The sequence below is a fragment of the Chiloscyllium punctatum genome, chromosome 36, assembly GCF_047496795.1.
Source record: "Chiloscyllium punctatum isolate Juve2018m chromosome 36, sChiPun1.3, whole genome shotgun sequence".
NCBI lineage: Eukaryota > Metazoa > Chordata > Chondrichthyes > Orectolobiformes > Hemiscylliidae > Chiloscyllium > Chiloscyllium punctatum.
This window is the reverse complement of record NC_092774.1, coordinates 24,443,232-24,471,049: the sequence shown is the minus strand read 5'-3', so window position 1 is coordinate 24,471,049 and position 27,818 is coordinate 24,443,232. Positions and strand designations below refer to the sequence as shown.

At 46.3% G+C, this 27,818-nt stretch overlaps 1 protein-coding gene across 1 annotated transcript in view; it reads right to left on the bottom strand.

Annotated features, from left to right (window-relative positions):
• Window positions 1-27,818, bottom strand: part of LOC140460041 (uncharacterized) — a 137,920-nt gene that overhangs the window by 102,297 nt on the left and 7,805 nt on the right. The window contains exons 2-3 of the mRNA XM_072554448.1: window positions 12,860-18,310; window positions 11,456-12,412 (exon numbers count right to left, since the gene is read on the bottom strand). The gene's annotated coding sequence lies outside the window, so the exon portion shown is untranslated. The remainder of the gene's footprint in view (window positions 1-11,455; window positions 12,413-12,859; window positions 18,311-27,818) is intronic.

Genomic DNA, 27,818 nt, shown 5'->3' with positions numbered 1-27,818 from the left:
GTGGGTCCACACTGGGGAGAGGCCATTCACCTGCCTCGAGTGCGGGAAGGGCTTTGCTGTCTCCTCCACTCTACTGACGCACCAGCAGGTCCACACTGGGGAGAGGCCGTTTGCCTGCCCTGAATGTGGGCAGAAGTTCACAATGTCCTGCAGCTTGAACAAGCACCAGGGGAGGCACCAATGCTCCCAACAATCCGATTCTGCCGGTAACACTGCTGAGGGTCATCCCCAGGACTGAACGTCCTGCCCTTTCTGATAGTGGGTGCAGTGGGAGAGCTGATAGGTTTTTTTGTTTTCTACTTGGGGGGGGGGGGAGGGGGGGGTTGGGAGTGGTGGTGGCTCATTGGTTAGCACTGCTGCCTCATAACACCCGGGACGCAGATTTCATCCTCAGGGTGACTGTCTGTGTGGAGTTTGTACGTATTCCTCCCCCGCCCTGGCCACCAGTGTCTGTGTGCATTTCCTCCGCATGCTGCAGTGTCTTCCCAAAGTCCAAACATGCGCATATTTGGGCGAATTGGCCAAGCTAAATAGTCCCATAGTGTTCAGGGTGTGTAGGTGTGGTGCATTAGTTAGGGGTAAGTGCAGAGTGATAGGGTAGGAGAATGTGTCTGGGTGAGTTACTCTTCAAAGGGTCGCTCTGAACCTGTTGGGCAGAAGGGCCCATTTCCACACTGCAGGGACTCCATGATTCTGTGAACATTGCTTCCAGTGGGCGCTGCTGCTCATTGAGCCTAGGACCCGCAAAATCCTAAGACCACAAGACCATTGGAGCAGAAGTTCGGCTATTTTGACCCATCGAATCTGCTCCACCATTTGTTAGAGACAAAATAAAAAACTGCAGATGCTGGAATCTAAAATAGACAAACAGGAGGCTGGGCACAACAGGACGTGGAGAAGTCAGCATTTCAGATATTATCCCTCAGGACTGAAGAAGGGTTCTACCCGAAACGTTGACATCTCCATCAGAAATGATTTATCAGGATGTTGTTAGAACTAGAGGGCATAGGTTTAGAGTGAGAGGGGAAAGATTTAAAAGGGACCTAAAGGGAAAACTTTTCATGCAGAATGTGGTGCATGTATGGAATAAGCTGCCAGAGGAAGTGGAGGAGGCTGGTAGAATTCCAGAATTTAAAAGATATTTGGTTGGGGACATGAATAAAAAGGGTTAGAGGGATTTGGGCCAAGTGCTGGCAAATGGGACTAGATTAATTTAGAATATCTGGTCAGCATGGACGAATTGGACTGAAGGATCTGTTTCCGTGCTGTACCTCTCTGACGACCGGTCCTGATGTAAGTTTAGAATTGAGTAACTTTGAATAATTCAATCTTGTTGAATTCACCTCTGGGAAGGTTTCAAATGAACCCCTCCAAGCGATATGATTTAACTACGCCGAGTTGGATAAAGTATCCCATCAAGTTCAACATGAATGCGCAGTTGAAGAAGTCAGAAGTCACACAACCCCAGGTTACAGTCCAACAGGTTTATTTGAAATCCCAAGCTTTGGGAGCATTTCTCCTTCATCAGTGCTGCTCCTTCATCACTTCACCTGATGAAGGAACAGAGCTTCGAAAGCTCGTGAGTTCAAATCTATCTATTGGGATTGTCACCTAGTGTTGTGTGACTTCTGACCTGTCCACCCCCAGCACCTCTGCATCAGAGTTGACGAATGAGATCAGATTTTATTCAGCATGATTTAGTGAGATATTCATCTGGATGTCCTTATGACTGAACCATCGATCCTTCTGCTCCTCGGGTGCTGCCTGACCTGCTGAGCTTTTCCAGCATCACACTCTCAACTCTGATCTTCAGCATTTTCGGTCCTCACTTTTTCCTGGTTCATGTGGAAACTCAACACTGTCAGAGTGACAAAGAGACACCAGTCATCGATTACTATAGCACAGAGACAGGCCCTTCAGCCCATACCGGTCCATGCTGACCAAAATGTTTGTCAACACTAACCTCATTTCCCTGCACTTGGCCCATATCCTTCTAAAGCTTTCCTATCCATGTATTTGTTGAAACGCCTTTTCAATGTTGTTAATGTACCTACTTCAACCACTTCCACTGGCAGCTGTTTCCCCAGGCGAACTACACTCTGTAAATATTTTGCCCCACATCTTTTCTTCCATATTTCTCCTCTCACCATAAAAACGCATCCTTGGTCTTGAAATCCTCCCCCTAGGGAAGAGACAGCTACCATTAAGCCATCTCTACCGCTCTTGGTTTGAAAATATTGCCTCAACTTCCTCTGCTCCAGTGAAAAAACATCCCAGCCTCTCCAGCCTAAATTCTGATTAGATAATAATGGCAGTGATGATTTTGGCTGTGTGTGTGTCAAGGATCTCTCATTTCTAAGCCAATGCTGTGCCTCTTAAGTTCACCTGATTGTAAAACGAATGGCACCCCATTCATTTAAAATGTCCATGTTTTCTGTGTAAAGTCGGTCCTGGTCAGTAAATAGGCAGTGGTGTCTTATATTCCCGTAGACTTCTTGTGACCGGGTTCATATGCTCTGTTTTGAGATGTATGAGTAAATCTTTAGAACAAAAAATTAATGCATCCTTTATTCATGTCTCATTATTAAAAACACTTTCTCCAATTACAGATGTGATTGAGAAGCTTCTCCCACTGAATCTTTGACTGATAACAGCATTTGTCAGGCTTTTGAAAGTCACTGCAGCTCTGTCACAGCACAGGGGAGGGCTCTTTCAGACAGAACGCATCATGCAGAAAATTCTCCCACAGTAGTCGAGCAAAGTTGACATCTTTTTAAGACATTGTGAAACTTGAAAGGGTTCAGAAAATGTTTGGAAGGATGTTGCCAGGGCTGCAAGGTTTGAGCTACAGGGAGAGGCTGAATACGCTGGTACTATTTTCCCTGAAGCTTCAGAGTCAGCCAGAAACATCTGTTGAATCAGGAAACATCTCTTCCTGCAGCAGCTTCAGACAGACTGCCTGCTAAAACCCAAACCAGGGGAAAAGAATGGGACAACTGCCCTTTCATTGTAGAAGTGTTTTAGAAAATAAAATGTCAAACCCTTTTCTTTGATTGTTGCCTTAGCCAGTATCTGTTAACCATTAGCGAAATCCTTAATCCTAGACGAATGAGAAGCTCTGCCTTTTACAACCCCTCCTGAAAATAAACCAAGAACAACATAATCTTCTTAAAAGGAGCAGCATCATCACAACAGAAAGCACCTGAACTGAAACATTTGTATCAAAGGGCTGTACAGTTAGCAGGACAAGACAACAGGTTTTCAATTTCACCAATCAATTTAAATCAGCCCCATTGGCTACCAAAAACTTATTAAATTGAAATCCTAAAGTTTTGACAACAGGACCAATCCTATCATAAAGAATTGGTGCTCTCAGTCATCTGTGTATTAGAGAAAGCATCATTTAGAAAAATAAAGAAGGGGTTCCTGAGAGGAATCGGAGGAGGCAACCCCGACAGAAGATGGCACAGAATATTCCGGAAGACACATAACCTGGTTGTAATCTGAGAGATTAAATTCTATTTTGTGTTATTTGAGTGGGACATGTATTGATTGGAACAGCATACCAGAAGAATCTCGATTTATTCCAGAATACTCAGTAGTTAAGAAGGATTTATTCAGTTTGTTAGTAGTTTCGTTCATTTGTTCACCGTGAGAGTTGGTTCAATAAATTGCTGATTGTTGATTTTAAAGTGTCAGGGACTTACATTTAACACTACAGCAGGTTACACCACTTATCACACTGACTTTACAGATTAAAGGGCAATGTGCCACTCTTTGGACGTTTCGGTTTGAGATCTTGGAGAGACTGTGTTGCCTCCTTCTTCCCAGGGATGGTTAACAAGTCATTTATCATATTGATTCTGCTCTGCCATTCAATCATGGCTGATATGTTTCTTAACCCCATTTTCCCTGTAACCTTTGAGCCCCTTGATACTCAAGAATGAGTGAATGGTGGAGCAGACTCAATGGGCTGAATGGCCTAATTTCACTTCCTGTGGTGTCACAGTTTCTCGTCAGCCCTTTCGTTTCTTGGTCCAGAAAGCGTTATTGTTGACTTGTGAAGTTGGGGAAGTTCTGGAGTTTACAGGTGCACACCATGCTCCTCTCTGCCTCCTCCTCAGCCTTCAAGTAAAGGGAAGACCTTTCAGAACAGAGATAAGGAAACTTCAGAAAGAGAGTGGTGTATCTATGGAATTCACTGTCCCAGAAGGCTGAGGAGGCCAGATCATTGAATATATTTAAGATAGGATAACTAGGTTCTTGAGTATCAAGAGGATCAAAGGTTACGGGGAGAATGGGGTTGAGAAACTTATCAGCCATGATTGAATGGTGGAGCAGACTCAATGGGCTGAATGGCATAATTTCTGCTGCTATAGCCTTATGATATGCTGATGTGTGGAGGGGTGAGGATGGGGGAAAAGAGATAAAGAGGGGATTACAATTAAGGTGAAGCTGGATACAGACACACAGGAAATACACGAATTGTACGATAAATTTCAGACCACATAGAAACACTAGCATAGAGAGGGATCTGACTATATAGATCTCCAAAAGCGGCAACACAGGCGGGTAACGTGATCAAGAAGGCACATACCACGTTTGTGTTGAGTGTAAGAGTTAGCGAGTTATGTTACAGCTATTTATTCCGGTCACATTCAGAATATTGCGTGCAGTTCTGGTCGCCACACTACTGGAAGGACGTGGATGCTCTGGGGAGAGGGTATAGAGAAGGTTCACTGGGATGTTGCCTGGTCTGGAGGTCTCATTATGAGAAGAGATGGGATAAACCTGGATTATTTTCACTGTAAAGATGGAGGTGGAGGGATGACCTCAACAAAATGATGAGACACACAGATTGGCTGGACGGGGGCGGCATGGTGGCTCAATCATTAGCACTGATGTGTCACAGTGCCAGGGAAACTGGTTCGATTTCAGTCTCAGGTGACTGTCTGTGTGGAGTTTGCACATTCTCCCTGTGTCGATATGGCTTTCCTCCGGTTTCCTCTCACAATCCAAATGTGTAGGTTAAGTTGGATTGTCTATGCTTAAATTGTCCCACAGTGTTCAGGAATGTGAAATTTAGGTACATTAGTCAGGGGGTAAATGTCGAGTAATAGGGGTAGGGAAATGGTTCTGTGCGGATTATTCTTTGGATGTTTGGTGTTGGGCCAGATAGTCTGTTAGATACTCAGGGTGGAAAAGTCAACTACAAGAGGGCACAGGTTCAAGGTGAGAGGGGGACAGTCTGGGGGAGAATTGAAAGGGAAGATTTTTCACACAGTTGGAAGGTGGATGCCTGGAATTCACTGCCAGTGGATGTAGTGGAAAGAGGCACGTTAGCAACACTTAAGGTGTATCTGGATAGACACATGAATGGGAGGTGAATACAGGGACAGAAACCACGCATCGGCAATAAATAGAAAGGTCTAAGTTAGGATTAAGAATTGGCACAGGCTTGGGTGGGGAGGGGGTAGGGGGTAAAGTGAACTTTCTAAAAGCAGGCGATACCTGTATGCTGATGAAGGGGCGGGTGGAGGCTCAGGTGGAGCATAAACACTGACAGAGGCCAATTGGATCGACTGTGCTGGAGACTGAATGGGACAGAGACAAATGTATCTATTTCAGATCGACCTGCACTTCAGCCGCTTCTGTGGACTGTTTCCGTAGGGAAGGTGCAATCCCAGGTTCAGAGAGCGTCAGCCCCCACTAGAAGTAAAGTGGGTGAGAGCACAGCCAGTCAGCATAAAGGAACCCCTTACCCTTCCCACTTCACCCACTAAACAGGGTTCAAGATGTGACTGTCAGCAATGGTAACAGCAGAATCCAACCCGAATCCCTGCGCCATCTCAATTGTGAAGTTGCTGGTGTCTCCACAAGTTGCACGACTGGGTGAAGCCCTTCCCACACACTGGACAGGTGAATGGCCTCTCCTTGGTGTGGATGTGCTGGTGTTTGCGCAGGGTGGAGGAATCGCACAAGTCATTGCTCCACATGGGACAGGTGAATGGCTTCTCCCCAGTGTGGATGCAGAAGGTGAGCAGCAGGTGATACGACCGGGTGTAGCCCTTTCTGTACACGGAGCAGGAAAACGGTTTCTCCCCGGTGTGGATCCGCTGGTGCAGCAGCAGGTGGTGTGACTAGTGAAGCCCTGCCCACACACGGAGCAGATGAACGGGTTCTTGCTGGTGTGGACACACTGGTGGGCCAGGGGGTGGTGTAACTGAGTGAAGCCTTTCCTGCACTGAGTGCAGGTGAACAGTCACTGCCCCATGTGCAAACGCCGATAAATCTCCAGCGCAGATGGCAAAGGGAAACCATTCCCACACTCCCCACATTTCCACGGTTTCTCCATGGTGCAGGTGCCCTCATCTGTCTCAGACCTTAACAATCAGTTGAAAACTCGCTCACGCTCACAGCCTGTATGTGGTGTTACTGAAGAACCCGCTGATAATTGGAACACTCTCATTCAGTCTGTAAAGCTTGTTCCAGTCACTACTCTGGTGTGTGGGTATGGGAGACTCTGAGTTTCCAGTCACACTGACGTTTAAAACCTAACAAAGCAGACAGACCTTCTCCCCTTTGTTTACAAGGCCATCAATATCCACGTCCTTGTGAATCAAGTGACTGTCAGACTTTGATGTGAGGTTTGGTCTGAGATTTCTGCCGCCAAATTCTTCTCCCGTAATATTCCTGTGAAGTGATTGCAAAGGTCATCACAGTCAGTCCATGATAGAAAATATGAACGTAATTCTAGTTACTGTGGAACATTCTTTCCTCTCAATCCCAAAGATCTTTGTGTAGATCTATATGTAACTGTAAACCAACATGGTTATGGGGCAGACTGCATACCTCCACGAAGAGTTCATATGGACTCAAGTTGCTAAATGGACCTCTGTAGTGCAGTATTGACACTCTTACTGAAGATCTACAATATGCTGCAGTATGATATTACAAGCCCAGAAACAACTGCAAATCAGACAAGGTCCTTTCAGAAGTTGGACCATGAACTTCTGAAGCTGCTGCTGCTCTTCCTCTCTCTCTGAATGAAGATTGATCTTCACCCAGACTGCAACTTCCTTCCTCTGTCCAAATATTTGTGAACACAGCCCTTTTTTTGAAGGATGGCATGTTTCCTGATTATCACAATTAAAGGGGGTCTTCCCCCTGATATGCAAAGGGACAGTCAGTCAGGGGAGGACAGGGTCCCATCTTGTGTTGTTGTGTGGAATCTGTGACAGCTGCAACAATTCATCCCAACTGCTGTACTCAGTGCTCTGACTGATGAAAGCAAGCATGCCGAAAGTCTTCTTCACCGCCCTATCTACCCATGACTCCACTTTCTAGGAGCTATGAACCTGCACCCCTACATCTCTTGGTTTCAAATACTGCATATGAAACAGATTCGGTGGCTGTTGGTATGTGTGCTTAACTTGACTCTAATTTGGTATTTTATACTGAATGCCATGACTGATGAAGGCCAGTGTGCCAAAAAATTTCTACCTGTGACTCCATTTTCAGAGAACTGTGAACCTGTACTCCAAGATCCTTCTGTTCCACTACACTCCTTAAGGTCCTGCCATTCACCATGAAATTCCTACCTTGATTTGACTATACAAAATGTAAGACCTCACACTTATCTATATTAATCTCCATTTGCCATTAACCTTAAACCTATGCCCTCTAATTTTGGACTCCCCCACCCCAAGGGAAAAGACCTTGCCTATTTACCCTACCCATGCTCCTCATGATTTTAATAAATGTCTGAAATGTCACCCCTCAGCCTCCAAAGCTCCAGGAAAAATAGCCCCAGTCTATTCAGCCTCTTCCTGTAGCTCAAACCGTCCCACCCCGGCAGCATCCTTGTAAATGTTTTCTGAACCCTTTCAAGTTTCACAACACCCTTCCTGTAGCAGAAAGCACAGAATTGCATGCAGTATTGCAACAATGATGGAATCAATGTCCTCTCTGAAGAGGATTTTAAAACAATATTTATAACTACAAGCAAATCAAGTTAGTTGGGCATGACTTTCCCATAGCAGTTTATTTTGGTTGTCCTTCATTAATCTATGTTTTATAATATATATGAAAATATTTTGAGGGATGCAATTGTTGCTTGCACGTCCAACATTTGCTCACCATCCCTCGTGGCCTTTGGACCAAGCAATTGGCTACACGCTAGAAGGCAGTTGAGTGTCAACCACATTGTAGTAGGTCTGGAGTCACATGATGTGAGCGTGCACAGACGTGCGTAGGGTTTTGAATGGTAGATTTCCCTCCCTTAAAGAACACTTTCACGACAATCAGTAATGATTGGACAAAAGCAACAGTTCTGGCAGCATCTATGAGGAGACGACAGTGTTACTGTTTTGAGTCCGGTGGCCCTTCAAAATTAGGCTGGATTCAAAACACTAAACTGTTTTCTTTCCACAGATGCTGCCAGACCTGCTGTGATTCCCCAGCAATTGTGCCTTTTGTTGCTGATCTCCAACATCTGTAATTCATTGTCTTAGCCAATAATGGTTTCCTGGTTGCCAATACTGAGACAAACTCTCACTTCCAGATCTTTTTATTCATTGAAATTAAAGTCCACTAGCATCCATGATGGGATTTTAATTTTTGTTCTCAGAAGACAGATCTCTGGGCTACTTAACCAGTATCACTAGATCACAATCTTCCCTTCACTGACAGTGACAATCTTGTCCTGAATATTTTTCTTTAGTCATTCATGGAACGTGACACTTTGTCTCCCAAAACAAACCAAGTGCCAATTCAGAGGGCAGTTAAGAGTCAACCACATGACTTTTGATCAAGAGTGACACATTCACCAAACTGGGAAAGGACTGAAGATTTCCTTCCTTTAAAAAAAGGTTATTAGTGAACAAGATAGGTACTTATGACAATTGATAAGATCACCAAAGCAGCGATAAGCTTTATATTCCAGATACATAAATTGATTTCAAATTGCATCGGGGCCATAGCAGTATCAATTTGAAACTCCAGATGTTAAATCCAGTAACAATGCCCAAATGCCACCAACTCCCTACAATCTCTAGGCTTCCCAACACTGACTGGTCTGTAATTGCCAGTTGTATCCTTTTCCTCATTACTATTTACTATTCAATTCAGCCCATTGAGTTGACTCTGCCATTTATTCAGATCATGATTATTCTGGCAAACATTTACTCCACTTTCCTGCCATTGTCCCATAATCCTCAATTCACTTACTGATATAAAAAAACAACTATCTCAGCCTTGAATGCAACCCAGGCTCAACAGCACTCTGTCATATCAAGTTCCACAGATTACTGCCCTCAGGAGAAATCCCAATCTGTCCTAAAAATGCAATCTCTTATTTCGAAGTTACTTCCTCTGGTCCCAGACTCACTCACTTTTCCACATCTAGCCTGTCAAGTCTCCTCAGAATCTTGGACATGACAATAAGTTACCTCTAATTCTTCTAACTTCTAATAAGCCCAGGCCCAAACTGTTCAGTTCTCCTCATAAGACATTCTTTCCATACCTGATATCATCATGGTCAACTTTCTCTGGACTGCCTCCAATACCAATATATCCTTCCTCAGGTAAAGGGCCCTAAACTGTTCACAGTATTCAGTTGTGGCCTGACTAAGACCTTAAATAGGTTTACTATAACCTTCCTACATTTAAACTCTATTGAAAAGGCCAACCTCCCATTTGCCCCCCTATTACTCACTGAAAGTGGATGAAGACATTCGTGGACGTTATTCCAAATCCCTCTAATTCTAAACTTTTCTCCATTTAATATTCAGTTCTTCACCTCCTGACAAACTGCATTACCTCATTTTCCCATCTGCCAAGCTTTCGCTCATTTGCTGAACCTGTCTATATCCCTCTCCAGATATCTAATGTCATCCTCACCACCTGCTTTCATATCAACTGTCTCTTCTGCAAACTTAGCAATAGTGCATTCACTTTACTTATCCAAGTAATTCATATATATATTGTAAATAATGTTGGCCCCAGCGCTGATCCCTGTGGTACACCACTAGTTACAAGTTGCCATCCTGATCATGCTCCTTACCACAACTGTGGTAGTTAGCCAATCCTCTTTCCATGCTAACATACAGTCTCCAACACCCTGGACTCTTTGATTATTTCATGAGATGTGAATATCATTGACTGTGCCAACAACTCTTCCCAAATTGTCCTCGAAAAGGTGGTGTTGAGCTGCCTCTTAAATTGCTTCACAAATATGACGTGGACTACCACAATGTTCAGGAGTGAGTTCTAGCATTTTGGTCAATAACAGAAGTAATGCGATATATTCCGCAGTCGGAATGCTGTGCTCACACTTGTTTGTTCTTGGTGGTTGAGGTCATGGCTTGGAAGGTGGTTTTGAAGAACCACCACTCATGCAATCAAGCCAGACTGATAGATTGTGGCCCCAGACTCTGCCACTTTGACTTTCCTCATCAATCACCCTGGGCTCTTTGCTTACTATTTCACGAGATGTGAATATCATTGGCTGTGCCGATAACTCTTCCCAAACTGACCTTGAAAAGTGTGCTGATCTGCCTCTTAAATTGCTTCACAAATATGATGTGGATTGCAACAATGTTCAGGAGTGAGTTCCAGCATTTTGGTCAATAACAGAAGTAATGCGATATATCTTGCAGTCGGAATCCTGTGTTCACACTTGTCTGTTCTTGGTGGTTGAGCTCATGGCTTGGAAGGTGCTTCTGAAGAACCACCACTCATGCAATCAAGCCAGACTGATAGATTGTGGCCCCAGACTCTGCCATTTGATTTTCCTCATCAATCCACATTCTTTCCAGCCATGTTTCAGTCTCAAACTGCCACGCATTGCCTTCCAATACGGCTTAAAGGTAGGAATACACAAGATAATCAATCGTATTTTGGGTTGTATAAATCTTAGCCTGCCAGAATTATTTTCTTAGACTTTAATTAAACTTTAGTTAGACTTTAATTGACTGCATGAAATGGTTTGTTGGTCAGACTTGAATCATCATGCTCAAAGGAGACAATGTCAATAATATCATTAAACTTCTCTTTTTGTTAAAAAAGGACAAGCTCTTGATTTATTTTTACAACTTACTGGTATTCACACCTGCACATTCAATGTCAAACTCAGACGTCATAAATGAAATTACACCATTAATTTTGTTTTACAACAATCCAACAGATTAATTAATAATATACAGTGAATACCAAGGCTGATTAATGTGAAATTAAATTTGACCAAATAAAATGTAAAATTAAGATGTGAGATAACAAATGGGGGAAGGGCAGAAGGTAAGAAATGCAGCATCATAGAAGGTGCTCCTCCAGGGAGTGTATTTTACCAACTACAACTGCTCAATATAAACAAACACTCTGACATGATCCTCCGGTTTTAATGTAAACCATAGCCCCATACAGTAGGTACCATTTAAATAAGTTAATAGATACAAGCCTTGAGCAAATCCAGCCTCCAGCCGGACCCCCCGCTTCTTGGAGCTCGGACCTTCCTCCAGCTCCGGGGGGTTGTTGAGCTCCTGGGCTCCGGCCGCCGCCGAAGAAGCCGCGGGCGCCGGCTCTCTCTCCTCCACCGCCGACATTTTTAATTTGTTTTCTCGTTCACCCGGTAACCGTCACCTCCCCCTTCCCGGGCCCCGGAAATTATACAAAAATAAACAATAAACCCCACCGGGGACTGTCTCCTTTTCTTCACAACTTTTGTTTGAAAAGTTCCGGCTTTAATTTGAAATGTGTTTTAAAGGTATTTTCTGAGGTAAACGATGCCTGTCTGCCCCCCTCCCTCCGTCAGAAACCGCCCGCTGAGTCGATGAGAAAACCGCAGCCTCGCGCCGCCATCTTTGTTTTTCTTCTTCTTTCCGTCTCCTCCTTCAGTGACTCGCGTCATCCGCGCTCCCTCCAATCAGAGCGCACCTTACTCCACCTGACCAATGGCGGCCGGCTTTGCATTTAAAAAGGAAGCCACAACCCGGAATGTCGCTCTCCGATTCGTCCGCACCGACCGCAGCCTTTGGGATTGGTGGAGAGGTTCGCAGGCCCCTCACTGTCCCCGCCCCTTTACTACAATGGGCTCGAGGGGTTCAGGAGGAAGGTGTTCTCACTCATTCATTCAACAGGAGATGGACTCAATTTACTGTAATGGCCTGTGGGGGTACAGTGGTCATGTCTCATGTTGAGGGGGAAGGTGTTTCCTCTCATTCAACAGAAGAGGACCTATTTACTACAGAGGTTTGTTTTGTGATGCAGCTGTAGTCTCCCACAGAGCCCTGAGGCTCAGGTTTAAATCCCACTGCTCCAGTGTGTGTAATAACATACTCAATTTTTTTCAGTCATAAGTCACACAACTATAGTCCAACACGTCTGTTTGAAATCGCACCCGCTTGGAGCGTAGCCTCTTCATCAGGTGAAGACATGGAAAACAAAACGGGCAGGAAAGAGAATTCAGATAAATGATCAGCCATGGATGGTGATGAAAGACAGAGCATCTCAACAGTCAATTACCTATTCCCATTCCTATTTCTGATCTTCTTAATACATGACAAGTTGTATATTTTCCAAACATTAATTTTATTTCCATGGTTTAAAAATGAATATTTAAGAATGGTCAGTTTATTCTTTCTCACTTGAGCACATTGTGACCCACAACTATTTCGATCCCACTGTTAATATCATAGCCCCTCTCATGAGATATCAGAGGAACAATTCATAAACAAAATTTGACACTGAGTCACTCGAGTAGACACTTGAACAGAGAAAGCGCCCGACAGATATTGGGAATCTGAAGGTTATTGAAGTGAAATGTTAAGAAGAGCAGGTGAACACCCCCAATAAGGGAACTCACCTGACTGACCTAATTATAATCACCACAGTATCCAGTGCTACTCTTCACCGAACACGGATTACTTTCCTTTTCAGTTTAATGATCCAACTATCTTTTGAATGCCATAATTGAATCTGACTCCAACACTCTCTCTTGCAGACCATTCCAAAGGTCGAAGATTTTCAATCATTAATGAAATATGTTCTGGATCTCTCCCAAAACACAATTCATACGGATCTTGCTTCAAATCATTTGTAGTAAGTTCTTCACATGGACAAATTTGCAGTTTAGAGCATTTGTTTTTGTTTAAATTTTATATCATATTGAGGTGGCACAGTGCTTGGCATTGCTACCTCAAAGCACAAGGGACCCAGGTTCAATTCCAGCCTCAGGTGAGTGTCTGTCTGGAGTTTGCATGTTCTCCCTGTCAGCATGGGTTTCCTTCCACAGACCAAAGATGTGCAGGTTCGGTAAATTGACCATGCGAAATTGCTCTGTGATGTGTAGGTTATGTGTATTAGTCATACTAACTGCAGGAGAACAGGATGATCCTGGGTGGGATGCTCTTTGGTGTGTCAGTGCAGGCTCAATGGGACAAATGGCCTCTTTCTGCACTGTAGGGATTTTATGTATCTCTGTCTGATTTCTTGCACATGCTACTTTCGGAAAGGGACATTTTACTGTCATGTTCAGTACTGCAGTCTCTATATTTTCATACATACCTCTAAATTAGGTTTGAATGAAATCCCCCCATTTCACTGTATTTTCGCTACCATTCCCCCCCACCCCTTCCATTCCTTATTCATTTTCCCATTTCCTGTGTTATGATCCCCTCCTCTTTATATATATTATTGTAGACAGGCTAAATCTAGTTACCATGTCTCTAAAATATGAGATGAAAATGATCGCATACTTTGAGTCCATTATTACAGCTTGTTAACGTCTCTTGCCAAAGAGAACTCTTAATCCTGCATCCTTCGGTAGGATTACATTCGGATATCTGGTCAGCATGGATGAGTTGGATTAAATGGTTTGTTTCCGTCCTGTGCATCTCTTTCACTATGACTATCAAATAAGGACCAGGAGCAGGCAGGTGGGACTAGTTTAGTTGGGGATCACGTACTGAACAGTTTGTTTCCAGGCTGTATGACTTCACAGCCTCAAATGAATGGGGATCAATCCCAAAGGGATATTAAAGGTCTCAAGCACCACCTTAGGCACATGTGTGGACCCCTTCCAGATAACTGAGAGCAGTGGGGCACTGTGAAGTTCAGTACATCAGTTAGCCAGCAAGTTCTCTTCGGGAGACTTGTCTCGAGAAAGGAAGCGGTTTCCTGTCCCATCAACTGGACTGTGGATCAGTTTGGAGCAGGTCCTATATCTCTGACAACATCAGTGGACAGAGTCGAGAGTGTGGTGCTGGAAAAGCACAGCAGGTCGGTAGCATCCAAGGAGCAGGATAATTGACGTTTAGGGCATAAACCCTTCATCAGCAATGAGGCTTGTGGGCCGGGAGCGCTGAGAGATAAATGGAAGGGGGGGGTGTTGGGGAGAAGGTAGCTGAGAATGTGATAAGCAGATGAAGATGATTGGTCGGAGAGGAGGGTGGGGCGGATAGATGGGAAAGGTGATGGACAGGTCAGGAGGGCGAGTGGAGGCTTGGGGCTGTGATAAGGTGGGGGAGGGGGGGGGGAAGAGGAGGAGGAGGAGGAGGAGGAGGAGGATACATGAGGAAACTTTTGAATTCCACATTGATCCCATGTGGTTACAGAGTCCCAAGGTGGAATAAGAGGTGTTCTTCCTCCAGGCGTCAGGTGGTCAGGGTTTGGCGATGGAGACAGCCCAGGACCTCAATGATCTTGATGGAATGGGAGGGGGAGTTGAAGTGTTCAGCCACAGGGCGGCGGGGTTTGTGGGTGTCCCAGAGTGGTTCTCTGAAACAATCCACAAGTTGGCGTCCTGTCTCTCCGACGTAGAGAAGACCACATTGGATGCAATGGATACAGTGGATGACACTGGTGGAGGTCGAGGTAAATTTCTGTCAGATGTGGAAGGATCCTTTGGGGCCTTGGATGGAGGTGAGAGGAGTGGTATGGACACATGTTTTACACTTCCTGTGGTGGTGGGGAAGGGGCTGGGAGTGGGGTGTGGGCTGGTTGTGGGCGCATGGACCTGGCGAGGGAGTCGCAGAGGAAATAGCCTCTGTGGAATGCTGATAGGGGTGAGGAGAGAAAAATATACTTGGTGGTGGGGTCCGTTTGTAGGGAGCGGAGGCTGATGTGATGTATCCGGAGGTTGGTGGGGTGGAAGTTGAGGACGGTTAGGGGTGGGTTCTGTCCTTGTTCCATTGGGAGGGGTGGGGTTCAAGGGCAGTGTTGCAGGATGTGGAGGAGATGTGCTGGAGGGCATTGTCAACCACGTGGGAAGAGAAATTACGAACTTGGAAGGAGGAGGCCCTCTGGGATTTTCTACGATGGGATTGGTCATCCTGGGAACAGATGCGGCGGAGGAATTGGGAATAAGGGATTGAGTTTTTACAGGAGGTGGGGTGGGAGGAGGCGTAATCTAGCTAGCTGTGGGAGTCGGTGGGCTTGTAGTAGATGTCCACAGTTAGTCAGTAGCCAGAGATGGAGAGGTCCTGGAAAGGGAGATGGTCCAGGTCAATTTGAGGTCGGAGTGAAAGGTGTTGATAAAGATGACGAACTGTTCAAACTCCATGTGAGAGTATGAAGTTGCACCAATATGGTCATCGATGTACTGGAGGAACAGGTGTAGCTAAGGAAAATGGACTGTTCCACGTACCCGACAAAGAGGCAGGCATAGCTGGGTCCCATGTCGGTGCCCATGGCTACCCCTTTAGTTTGGTACATTGGTTTGGATGCCATTTGAGGTTTGTGCGAATCACTTCAGTGGGAACGTGCAGTCCCGGGCTCAGTGAGCAGCACTGCAAGCAAAGCTCACAGAATCCTACAGGGAAACAGGCCCTTTAACCCAACAAGTCCACACCGACCCTCTGAAGAGTAACCCACCCAGACCCATTCCCCTACCCTATTAGTCTACATTACCCCCTAAACAATACACTGCACCTACACATCCCTGAACACACTGGGACAATTCAGCTTGGCTAATTCACTTGCTCATGTTTGGATTGTGGGAGCACCCAGAGGAAACCCTTGCAGACATGGGGGGAGAATGCGCAAACTTCACAAAGACAGTCACCCTGAGGGTGGAATCGAACCCTCGTCCCTGGCGATGTGACACAGTGGCACTAATTACTGAGCTACTGTGCTGCCCGTGAGCCAACCTGGGGTTGGGGGAAGATGGGAGGGATGTGGGGGTGCTGTCTCGCAGAAAACAAAGAGAGCTCGCTGATGGTCCCACTGCACCCACTGTCAGAACAGGCAGGAGGTTCAGTCCTGGGGGTGACCCACATCAGCGTCACCAGCGGAATCTGCTGGTGCCCCCCCGGTGTCTCTGCAAGTTACTGGACGACGTGAACCTCCGCCTGCACTTGGGGCAGGCAAACGGCCTCTCCCCGGTGTGGACCCACAGGTGCCTCAGCAGGTTGGAGGCCTGGGTAAAGCCCTTCCTGCACTCAGGACAGCTGAACGGTCTCTCCCCCGTGTGGACCCGCTGGTGGTCCAGCAAGTCAGAGGAGCGTTTAAATCTCTTCCCACATTCAGGGCAGATGAAGGGCCTCTCCCCGGTGTAGCCCCGCCGGTGGGTCAGCAGGTGGGAGGATTTGCTGAAGGTCTTCCCGCATTCAGGGCAGGGGAATGATCTCACCCCAGTGTGGACCTGCTGGTGGGCCACGAGGGTAGAGGAATGGGCAAAGCTCTTCTCACACGCGGGGCAAGAGAATGGACTCTCCGCAGTATGGATCCACTGGTGGGCCAGCAGGTTGGAGGAGCTGGTAAAGCCCTTCCTGCACTCTGGGCAGGGGAATGGTTTCGGAATGGCAGCCGGTGACGAGCAGTGTCCCGCAGGGTTCAGTGTTGGGGTCACAGCTGTTTGCATTATATCTTAATGATCTGGATGAAGGGACCGGGGGAACTCTAGCGAAGTTTGCAGATGATACAAAGTTAGGTGGACAGGCAGGTAGTACTGAGGAAGTGGGGAGGCTACAGAAGGATCCAGACAGTTTGGGAGAGTGGTCCAGGAAATGGCTGATGGAATTCAACGTGAACAAATGCGAGGTCTTGCATTTTAGCAAAAAGAATAAAAGTATAGACTACTTTCTAAACGGTGAGAAAATCCATAAAGCCAAAGTACAAAGGGATCTGGGAATGCTAGTCGAGGATTCTCTAAAGGTCAACATGCAGGTTGAGTCCGTGATTAAGAAAGTGAATGCAATGTGGTCACTTATCTCAAGAGGGTTGGAATATAAAACCACCGTTGTGCTACTGAGACTTTATAAAGGCCCTATTTGGAGTACTTCTGGTCCCCTCACCTCAGGAAGGACATACTGGCACTGGAACGTGTCCAGCGGAGATTCACACGGATGATCCCTGGAATGGTTGGTCTAACATATGAGGAATGGCTGAGGATCCTGGGATTGTATTCATTGGAGTTTAGAAGATTAAGGGGAGACTTAATAGAGATGTACAAGATAATACATGGCTTGGAAAGGGTGGACACTAGGAAATTGTTTCCGTTAGGTGAGGAGACTAGGACCCGTGGACACAGCCTTAAAATTAGAGGGTGTCAATTCAGAACAGAAATGCGGAGACATTTCTTCAGCCAGAGAGTGGTGGGCCTGTGGAATTCATTGCCGCAGAGTGCAGTGGAGGCCGGGACGCGAAATGTCTTCAAGGCAGAGATTGATAGATTTTTGTTGTGTCGAGGAATTAAGGGCTATGGGGAGAATGCGGGTAAGTGGAGTTGAAATGCCCAGCCATGATTGAATGGCGGAGTGGACTCGATGGGCCGAATGGCCTTACTTCCACTCCTATGTCTTATGGTCTTATGGTCTCTCCCCGGTGTGACTGTGCCGATGAGTCTCCAGGGCAGACGGGAAACTGAAGCATTTCCCACAGTCGCCACACTTCCACGGTTTCTCCATGGGGCAGGATTCCTCGGGTTTCTCTATGGCTGAAGCTTCAGCTGCACACAAACGTGTGTACAGCCCCTCCCCGGTGTGAATTCCTCTTTCCAGGCCGTATACCTGTTTCTGGCTCCACACTCAGTGCACTGCAACAGTAGGGTCTCTCATCCAGTCCCACTGATGCTGAAAACGTTATGAAACAGGAACCAAAAAGCATTGCTCCATCTCACAGAATCATAGTTGAAAATCTTTGCTGTCCCGATGGATTGAGTGACTGTCAGACATTGATGTGAAAATTATGACTGCAGATGCTGGAGATCAGAATCGAAAAGTGTTGTGCTGGAAAAACACAGCAGGTCAGGCAGCATCCAAGGAGCAGGAGAGTCAAGCATCAGCTGTTGATTTTGAAACTTCCGTCTTCAGATAGTCTGTAAAAAGAGATTACAAAAGTCAGCATTGTCAATCCGGGGGGTGGTGGGGTTGGAATGAGACAATAAGGTATTGACACCGACACCAGAAAGAAACTGAACATAGAGATGTGGCGAACGTTAGTGGCAAGCCAGAGTCAGAGAGAGACACAGCACAGAAACATACCCTTTGGTCCAACTCATCCATGTCGACCAGATATCCAAAATTAATCTAGTTCCATTTGCCAGCATTTGGCCAATAACCCTCTAAACCCCTCCTATTCATATACCTATCCAGATGCCTTTTAAATGTCATAATTGTACCAGCACCCACCACTTCCTCTAACAGCTTTGTACACACACCACCTTCTGCATGAAAAACTTGCCCCTTAGGTCCGTTTCTAACAAATTGCTCTCCATCTAATCCCGTAGCACTATGGCAATCCCAGTCTATGTTTGAAAAGTTAAAATCCCTAACAATAACCATCCTATTACTCTGACAGGTAACTCAAATCTCCATACAAATTTGTTTCTCAATTTCCCACTGACCATGAGGGTGTCTACAACACAATCCCAATAAGGTGATCATCCCTTCCTTATTTCTCAGTTCCAACCAAATAACCTTCCTGGATGTATTCCTAGGAATATTCTCCTTAAGTCCAACAGGAATACTATCCCTTATCAAAAACACCACTCCCTCTCATCTCTTGCCTCCCTTTCTATCCTTCCTGTAGCATTTGTATCCTGGAACATTAAGCTGCCAGTCCTGCCCATCCCTGAGCCACGTTTCTGTAATTGCTATGATATCATATCCCATCTTCCTAATTATGCCCTGAGTTCAACTGCCTTCCCTGTTCGGCCTCTTGCAATGAAGTAAATGCAGTTTAATTTGTTAGTCCTACCTTGCTCTCTGCTTTGTCACTTCCTGACCTGACTGCTTGACTCACTCCCTTTCCCAACTGTACCAGTCTCAGATTGATCTCTTTCCTCACTATTTCCCTGGGTACCTCCCCACGCACCCACCTTGCTAGTTTAATTCCTCCCGAGCAGCTCTTGCAAATTTCCCAGCCAGTATATTAGCTCTCTTTCAATATTCAGGTGCAATCTATCCTTCTTGTACAGGTCACATCTACTCCAGAAGAGATTCCAATGATCCAAAAATGTGAACCCTTCTCCCATGCACCAGCTCCTCAGCCATGCGTTCATCTGCTCTATCCTCTCTATTCCAACCCTCACTAGCTCATAGCACTGGCAGTAATCCAGATTTTTCTTGACTCTAGGACCTCTTTGTTTTAAATTTGTGCCTGACTTTTTACACTTTCCCTTCAGAATCGCATCCTTTTCCCTTCCTATGTCATTGGTTCCAATGTGTACAATGACCTCCAACCGGTCCCTCTCCCTTTTGAGAACATTCTGCACCCTCTCGGAGACATCCTTGATCCTGGCACCAGGGAGGCGACACACCATTCTGATTTTTCGCTGCTAACCACGGAAGCGTCAGTTTGTACCTCTGACGAGAGAGCCCCTTATCACAATTGATCGCTTGGAACCCGATGTTCCCCTCATTACATGAGAGCATGTCTCGAGACCAGAAACTTGGCCGTTCGTGCTACATTCCCTGAGAGACCATCACCCCCTACATTTGCCAAAACAGCAGACTTGTTTGAAATGGGGACAGCCACAGAAGACTCCTGCACTACCTGCCTACCCCTCCTACCTTTCCGGGAGTTAACCCATCTCCCTGACTGTGGCTGTGGCTTTTCCCCCTTCCTATCATTGCCAAACCATCATAGCCCCAGGTCTTGTAAATTCCTCATTACCTCGAACTGTCGCTGCAATTTATCCACGCAATCCAATAGGATTTGCAAACAAACACACTTCCTGCAGACATAATCATCAGTAACATGGATACTCTCCCTAATCTCCCACATCTGACAGGAAGAGCATATCACTCTCATAAAGGCCACCTTTGCTCCTTCACAATCTACAGACCCAGAAAATAGCACAGTCTTTTTGCTCTAAGAAAGTGCTCCTGGCTAACGCAGTACTTGTGGTTTATATTTTTAAAATTTAATCAATAGACAGATGTCAGTAAAACATATAATCAAGAAAGAATCCACTCCATTCACGACTGCAGACTTACAGCTAAGTTACACGTTAAAGACTATACACTTCTCTGTTCCTGTTCTGTGAGCTCCCCCACACAGGTTCCTCCATGGTCAGCTGTGAAGTTTGCTGTTCATTAACCTTTCCCAGATGCACTGCAATGTCCAGTAACTGTGCAGATTCACTGCAATGTAAATTTCTTTTTCTCTCTCCCTCATTTTGGACTCCTATCCATGCCCCTTATAAACCTCTATAAGGTCATCTCTCAGCCTCCTACGCTCCAGGGAAAACAGCCGCAGTCTTTTCAGCCTCGCCCTATAACTCAAACCCTCCAACTCTGGAAACAGCCTTGTAAATCATTTCCAAACTCTTTTAAAGTTTCACAACATCTTTCTAACATAGGAGACCAGAACTGAATGCAGTATTCCAAAAGTCGCCTAACTAATGTCATGTACAGCCATAACATGACTCCCAACTCCTGTACTCAATGCTCTCATCAATAAAGGCAAGCGCCACCAAATGCTTTCTTCACTACCGTGTCTACCTGTGACTGCACTTTCACAGAACTACAAATCTGCACTCCATGGTCCCTTGATACAGGAACACTCACCATAGCCTTACCATTAAGTGTGTAAATCCTGCCTCGATGTGCCTTTCCAAGATGCAACACCTCACATTTATCTAAATGAAACTTTATCTGCCACTCCTTGACCCATCAGCCCATCCATTCAATTCTAATTTAGATTGAACTTTCTTTCCTCTCTTATTTCCTAAACGCTGAAAATCTCCATCCCACATACTCTCCCTCCATTCTCACTTTGCTGAACCTAATCCGTGCTGTACCTCATCCTGAAGGGTCTGGTTTACGCTGAATTACAGCCCACGCTAGGGGGATCTAATTGAAACATACAGAATACTGATTCGCCTGGACAGGGTGGATGCTGGGGAGATGTTTCCATTGGTAGGAGAGACTAGGTCCCAAGGGCACAGCCTTAGAGTAAAGGGAAGACCTTTTAGAACGCAGATAAAGGGGAAACCTTTGTAGCCAGAGAGTGCGAAACCTATGGAATTCATTGCCACAGAGACTGTGTTGGGCAAGTCACTGAGTATATTCAAGACAGAGATAAATAGGTTCTTGTGTATCAAGGATATTGAGGGTTGCGGGGAGAAAGCAAGAGAATGGGGTTGAGAAACTTGTCAGCCATGATTGAATGGTGGAGCAGACCTGATTGGCTGAATGGCCTAATTTATGCTCCTTGGTCTTATGGTCTCTTGCTGTCCTGGACATAGTGAGAGAGAACTGGGAGCAGGAGTAGGCCATTTGGTCTTTCAAGCCTGCACCAACATTGAACAGATCTGCACCAACATTGAACTGGATATGAATATACCTACATGTTGGTGAATAGGCTGGGACCTTTTTCACTGGAGCATAGGAGGTTGAGAGGTGATCTTATCAAGCTTTATAAAGTCATGAGGGGTATAGATGAGGTGAATGATGGTTGTCCTTTCCTTAGAGTGGGGGTTTCAAGGTTAGGGAGCAAATTTTGAAGGTGAGTGGAGAAAGATTTTAAAAAGACAGGAGGGACACCTTTGTTTTCCCATAGAGAATGGTCCGTATGTGGAGTGAATGTCCAGAGGAAGCGGGGATGCAGGTACAGTTACAACGTTTAAAAGACATTTGGATAGGACATGAATGGGAAAGGTTTGGACGTGTTATGGACGAGGCCAGACCACTCAAAACATTCTTAAGCAGGCAGCACAGACCGTAACTTTGCTATTTGTTTCAGTAAGCGCACAGTGAAAATTACCCAAAGTTAGCTAGGTTGACTACCAGGATTTAAAACAGACAAATGTATTCACAAGAATACAGAATGAAACACAAAGAACAGAATATAGAATACTCACAGAACTCAGTCTATCTAAACTAGACTTAATTATGCTGTTCCAAATGTACACAACAGTCCCAATAAACAAACCCCTTAAACATACAGTAAAACTGAAACAGAGGCTGACAGGTCAAAGTTAGAAGGGCAGAAGGAGAGAGAGTTTAACAACCTTTCTCCACACAGTCCACTGCTGAACTCACTGAAACAAGGCCTCAGCTTTCACAACAGATCACTTGGCTTTCATTATGCAGGTCACTTCGAAAACATAAAAGCTTGGGCATAAAGTCTCATCTGTTGACGTGTAAACAAAAAAGCTGACCAATACCCTTTTCATTTCTGTACTAAACCATGCATTTTGGAGCCCGGGGCCGTTTTACCACCACTCTGAAAAAAAAACCAAGGACACAGTATCCTTGAGAAGAAGGACCAGCTTTATGACAGAGGGAGATGGGCCAAACACTGGCAGATGAGATTAGTTTAGTTTGTGAACATTGCATGGACTAGTTGGACTGAAGGGTCTATTTCTGTGCTGTATGATTCTGTAATGGTCTCAAAACCATTTTCTTGCCTTCCCCTATAACCATCCACTTCTTTGTTGTTCAAAAGTCAAGTGACCTCAGCCTTGAACATATTCAATGACCAACCCCCTCCCCCACAATTGCAGGAAGTCAACCCCATTTTTGAACTGAATCCTATTGCCTTGCTGACTGTTTGCTGCACCTGTCTGACAACTGGTGTAGAAGGACGCTGAGGTCCCTTTGTACATCACACATCATTCCTGATGAAGTGCTCGTGCCCAAAACATCGACTCTCCTGCTCCTCGGATGCTGCCTGACCTGCTGTGTTTTTCAAGCATCACACTTGACTCTGATCTCCAGCATCTGCAGTCCTCACTTTCTCCACATACCAATATATTATCATTTAAACCATGCACCTCCTTTCTGCCTTTTTTTAAAGCAAGAGGCTTTAACTTTACATTGTGGTATTGCATTTGCTGTGCGTTTGCCAATTGAGACACAGACCTGGATCAACTTTTCCAGAGTCTGTCCTCTCCCTGGATTCACTGCCTTTCCCTTCAGTTCGTGCACGTCAGCAACTGAATCCCAGAACGAAAAAGAAATGAAAAAGTGGGTGAGAAAAGAGAGTGCCGTACCCACAGATGTTGGACAGAGTTGCAGTCTGGGGTGAAGCTCAATCTTCATTCAAAGAGAGAGATAAACAACCGCATCTTGAAAAACTCTCGGCCCAACTTCCGCATTCAGACAAAGAGGCTGTTCTGAATGGCAGGAGGACCAGGCTCCTTCCGGTCCTCCGGGTCTCACCATTGGTCCTTCAGATGGAAGTCAAGCGCTGTTTCCGCGGACAGTGACGAGCATGCTCAGTGCTTTTGCTGACACCGCAGTACATGCGCAGTTGTCGCTGACACCGAGAAGCATGCGCACTGTGCTCTGTGGGGGTGCTGGCCTGACTGACAGATTTTAAGCGTCCAAATGTCAAGAGGAGAAAAAAAGCTGCAGCCACAATTTTATTTTTCCCTGTGGCTCGACATTTTAATCCTTTTGAATTTCGTCCGGCTTTGTATGTCTTTTCCCCAGGGTAGAGGAAGTCCAAAACTAGCGGCATAGGTTAAGGGTGAGAGGGGAAAGATTTAAAACGGTCCTAAGGGGTAACTTTCATGTAGAGTGTGGTGTGTGTATGGAATGAGCTGCCCAGAGGAAGTGGTGGAGGCTGCTACAATTACAACATTTGAAAGGCATCAGGGTCAGGATGGGTATCTGAATAGGAAGGTGTGAGAGAGATATGGGCGAAATGCTGTCAAATGGGTCACCAGCTGAAAATGTGTTGCTGGAAAAGCGCAGCAGGTCAGGCAGCATCCAAGGAAAAGGAGAATCAACGTTTCGGGCATAAGCCCTTCTTCAGGAATGAGGAGAGTGTGCCTAGCAGGCTAAGATAAAAGGTAGGGAGGAGTGACTTGGGGGAGGGGCATTGGGAATGCAATAGGTGGAGGGAGGTCAAGGTGAGGGTGATAGGCTGGAGTGAGGTGGGGGCGGAGAGGTCAGGAAGAAGATTGCAGGTTAGGAAGGCGGTGCTGAGTTCGAGGGATTTGACTGAGTCAAGGTGGGGGGAGGGGAAATGAGGAAACTGGAGAAATCTGAGTTCAACCCTTGTGGTTGGAGGGTTCCCAAGCGGAAGATGCGGCGCACTTCCTCCAACCGTCGTGTTGCCATGGTCTGGCGATAGAGGAGTCCAAGGACCTGCATGTCCTTGGTGGAGTGGGAGGGGGAGTTGAAGTGTTGGGCTATGGGGTGGTTGGGTTGGTTGGTCCGGTGTCCCAGAGGTGTTCTCTGAAACGTTCCGCAAGTAGGCAGCCTGTCTCCCCAATATAGAGGAGGCCACATCGGGTGCAGCGGATGCAATAGATGATGTGTGTGGAGGTGCAGGTGAATTTGTGGCAGATATGGAAGTGTCCCTTGGGGCCTTGGAGGGAAGTAAGCGGGGAGGTGTGGGCGCAAGTTTTGCATTTCTTGCGGTTGCAGGGGAAGGTGCCGGGAGTGGAGGTTGGGTTGGTGGGGGGTGTGGACCTGACGAGGGAGTCACGGAGGGAGTGGTCTTTTCGGAACGCTGATAGGGGAGGGGAGGGAAATATATCCCTGGTGGTGGGGTCCGTTTGGAGGTGGTGGAAATGACGGCGGATGATACGCTGGACATGCAGATTGGTGGGGTGGTAGGTGAGGACCAGTGGCGTTCTGTCCTGGTGGCGTTTGGAGGGGCGGGGCTCAAGGGCGGAGGAGCGGGAAGTGGAAGAGATGCGGTGGAGGGCATCGTCGACTACGTCTGGGGGGAAATTGCGGTCCTTGAAGAAGGAGGCCATCTGGGTAGTACGGTTTTGGAACTGGTCCTCCTGGGAGCAGATGCGGCGGAGACGAAGGAATTGGGAATATGAGATGGCATTTTTACAGGGGGCAGGGTGGGAGGAGGTGTTTCGAGGAAAAAGTGAGGACTGCAGATGCTGGAGATCAGAGCTGAATTCGAGGAGAAAGTGAGGACTGCAGATGCTGGAGATCAGAGCTGAATTCGAGGAGAAATGGGTCACTAGATCAATTTAGGATATCTGGAGGGCATGGGCGAGTAGGACTGAAGGATCTGTTTCTGTGCTGTATGACTTTATGCGTCCATTTCAATGCAAGTTTCAGAAACATGACTGCAGCTTTTTAAAAAATAAGTTAATATGCTTTTAGATGTTAACAATGTTTCTGAATCTATCATTTTAGCTGTTCATAATTTTAAAGATCAGCCATTTCTTGCACACCCCTGTCTTCCAGGTAGAGTCATCACCAACGATTCTCTCTCTTTCCTGAGAAAGAGATACAGCAATCAAAGAGGGCACGAGAAAGCATGGAATGGGAGAAGGGAGGGAGAATGGACAGAGGAGTGGGGGTAGAGAGAGAGTGAAAATGACAGGGGACAGAGGGTGGGGTGCAGAAAATGAGGGGAAGAGAGAGAAGAAAGCTGAGCACAGAGAATTGGTAGGTGCAGAGTGTGAGGAGAGAGAGTGGACGGGGACCAAAGGTTTGGGGAACTGACAGCACAAATCTCACCTTCCTCAGGACTGATGTCAGTGTCTCATGAATTGGAACCCACTCCACCCACAGCAGACCTGAGGCAATTGTTTCTCAATAGATGCTTGGCTAATGCAGTAGAATTATATAATCCTGACAGGCCATTTGGCCCATAAAATTCAGACTGACCTTCCAAACAGTATCCCATCCAGACCCACCCGTTTTTCCTGCAGTTCGCCATGGTTAACCGACCCTCCGTTGCACATATGTGGACACTTTAGCACGGCCGATCCACCCTGAACTGCACCCAGAGTTAACTCATGCAGACAGAAGGGTGAGGACGTGTTAAAGTCCACACAGACAGCTGCTCAAGAGTGGGACCGAAACCAGGTCCCTGACATTGTGAGTCAGTGGTACCAACCATTGAGCCACCGTGCCACCCAGAGCTTTCATGTTCTGCTTTGTCCTAGTAGATTCTAACTTCTCATGTGCCCTCAGCAGAGGCTCTCTCCTCCTGACACTGTTGGACCACACCCACTGCAACCTCCCTTTCCCACTTCTCCAGCCCTGAGCACATTGGTTCCTGAATCCTGGCACCAAACAGACACCAATGCCATCTGTGCTCCTGCTGACAACTGCAGAGAACGGAGACCATCCCTGTCACTGTTCTGTCCCTTACCACCACCTCCCCCTCCCCAATGTTGTTTTTACTCCCACTGCCCAACCAGTTAGCTCCTACCACCTGCAGCCCTCTCTCAGATCCCCTTTACCTACCAGACCTGCACTTACACCCTCCTGACCCTGTCCACTGATGCAAACAAAAGGCTCTCTCCAGAAGGGAATGACTGTCTCCCAGAATACAGTGCCTGGTTAACTTTCCCACTTTACCCTCAACATGTCTGCAGCCTGGCTTCCAGCTCCATCCCTCTGAACGAATGTCCTCCATGATGTGTTTGCCCTGGATCACAGTATCCAGAGTCTCCCACCTTCTGCAAATTGAAAGACAAGTCCCACCCTGCCCTCTCCAATGTGTGTTGTATAACTGATAGCCAAGTACGGAACCCATGAGGATGGCCTCAACAGGGACCTTGGTTTCATGTCACACTACAAGTGACCCCACTCACACAGACTTGTACCCCATTACTCACACACGTTACCAAGCATGGTCGAATGCAAACACATGCTTTTATGCACAAACACACACGCTCTCATGCATGCACACACATCAGTTTATGGGGTGAAATTGTAATTGCAGAATTTTATTTGCAGATACATTATATTTTGCTCAAAAAGCACACAATCTTCAGGCAGTCAATCTATGTGACATGTTATAAATCCCTACTTTGGAAACAGAACCAATCTGACTCAAGGTTGGGTTGCAGACAGACTCTAACATGAGTGAATCAGAGGGTTTTCTTTCCCCAGAAAATGATTTCATCATTAGATTCTGAACTCCAGATTTCTGACTGACTTCCAATTCCGCCATCTGCTGTGGCGGGATTTAAACCCAGGAGTCCCGAGGAGTCCCCAGAACTGGGTTGATAGTCCAGTCGATAATGGCACTCGACCCTTGTTCCTTCAATCACCCTGTAATGGTACATGACTTCACTGGTGCCTCCGCAGATGGGAGGAGGGGGTGATGCCCTTCCCGCACTGAGAGCAGGTGAGCATGCTGTGCCTGGTGTGGACCTGCTCGTGCGTCTGCAGGCTGGAAGAATTGATGAATCCCCTCCTGTGCCTGTAGCAGGTGATTAGCCATTCCCTGTTGTGGACTCGCTGGTAAACTTCTAAAATCTCAAGACATATAATCAAGAAAGAACCCACTCTATTCACTACTGCAGACTTACGGCAAGGTTACACATTAAAAACTCTGCAGTGATCTGTTCCTGTGCTGTGAGCTCTCCTACACATGTTCCTCCAAGATCAGCTGTGAATTTTGCTGTTTGTTCATTTTTCCAAGGTGTTCAGAGATATATG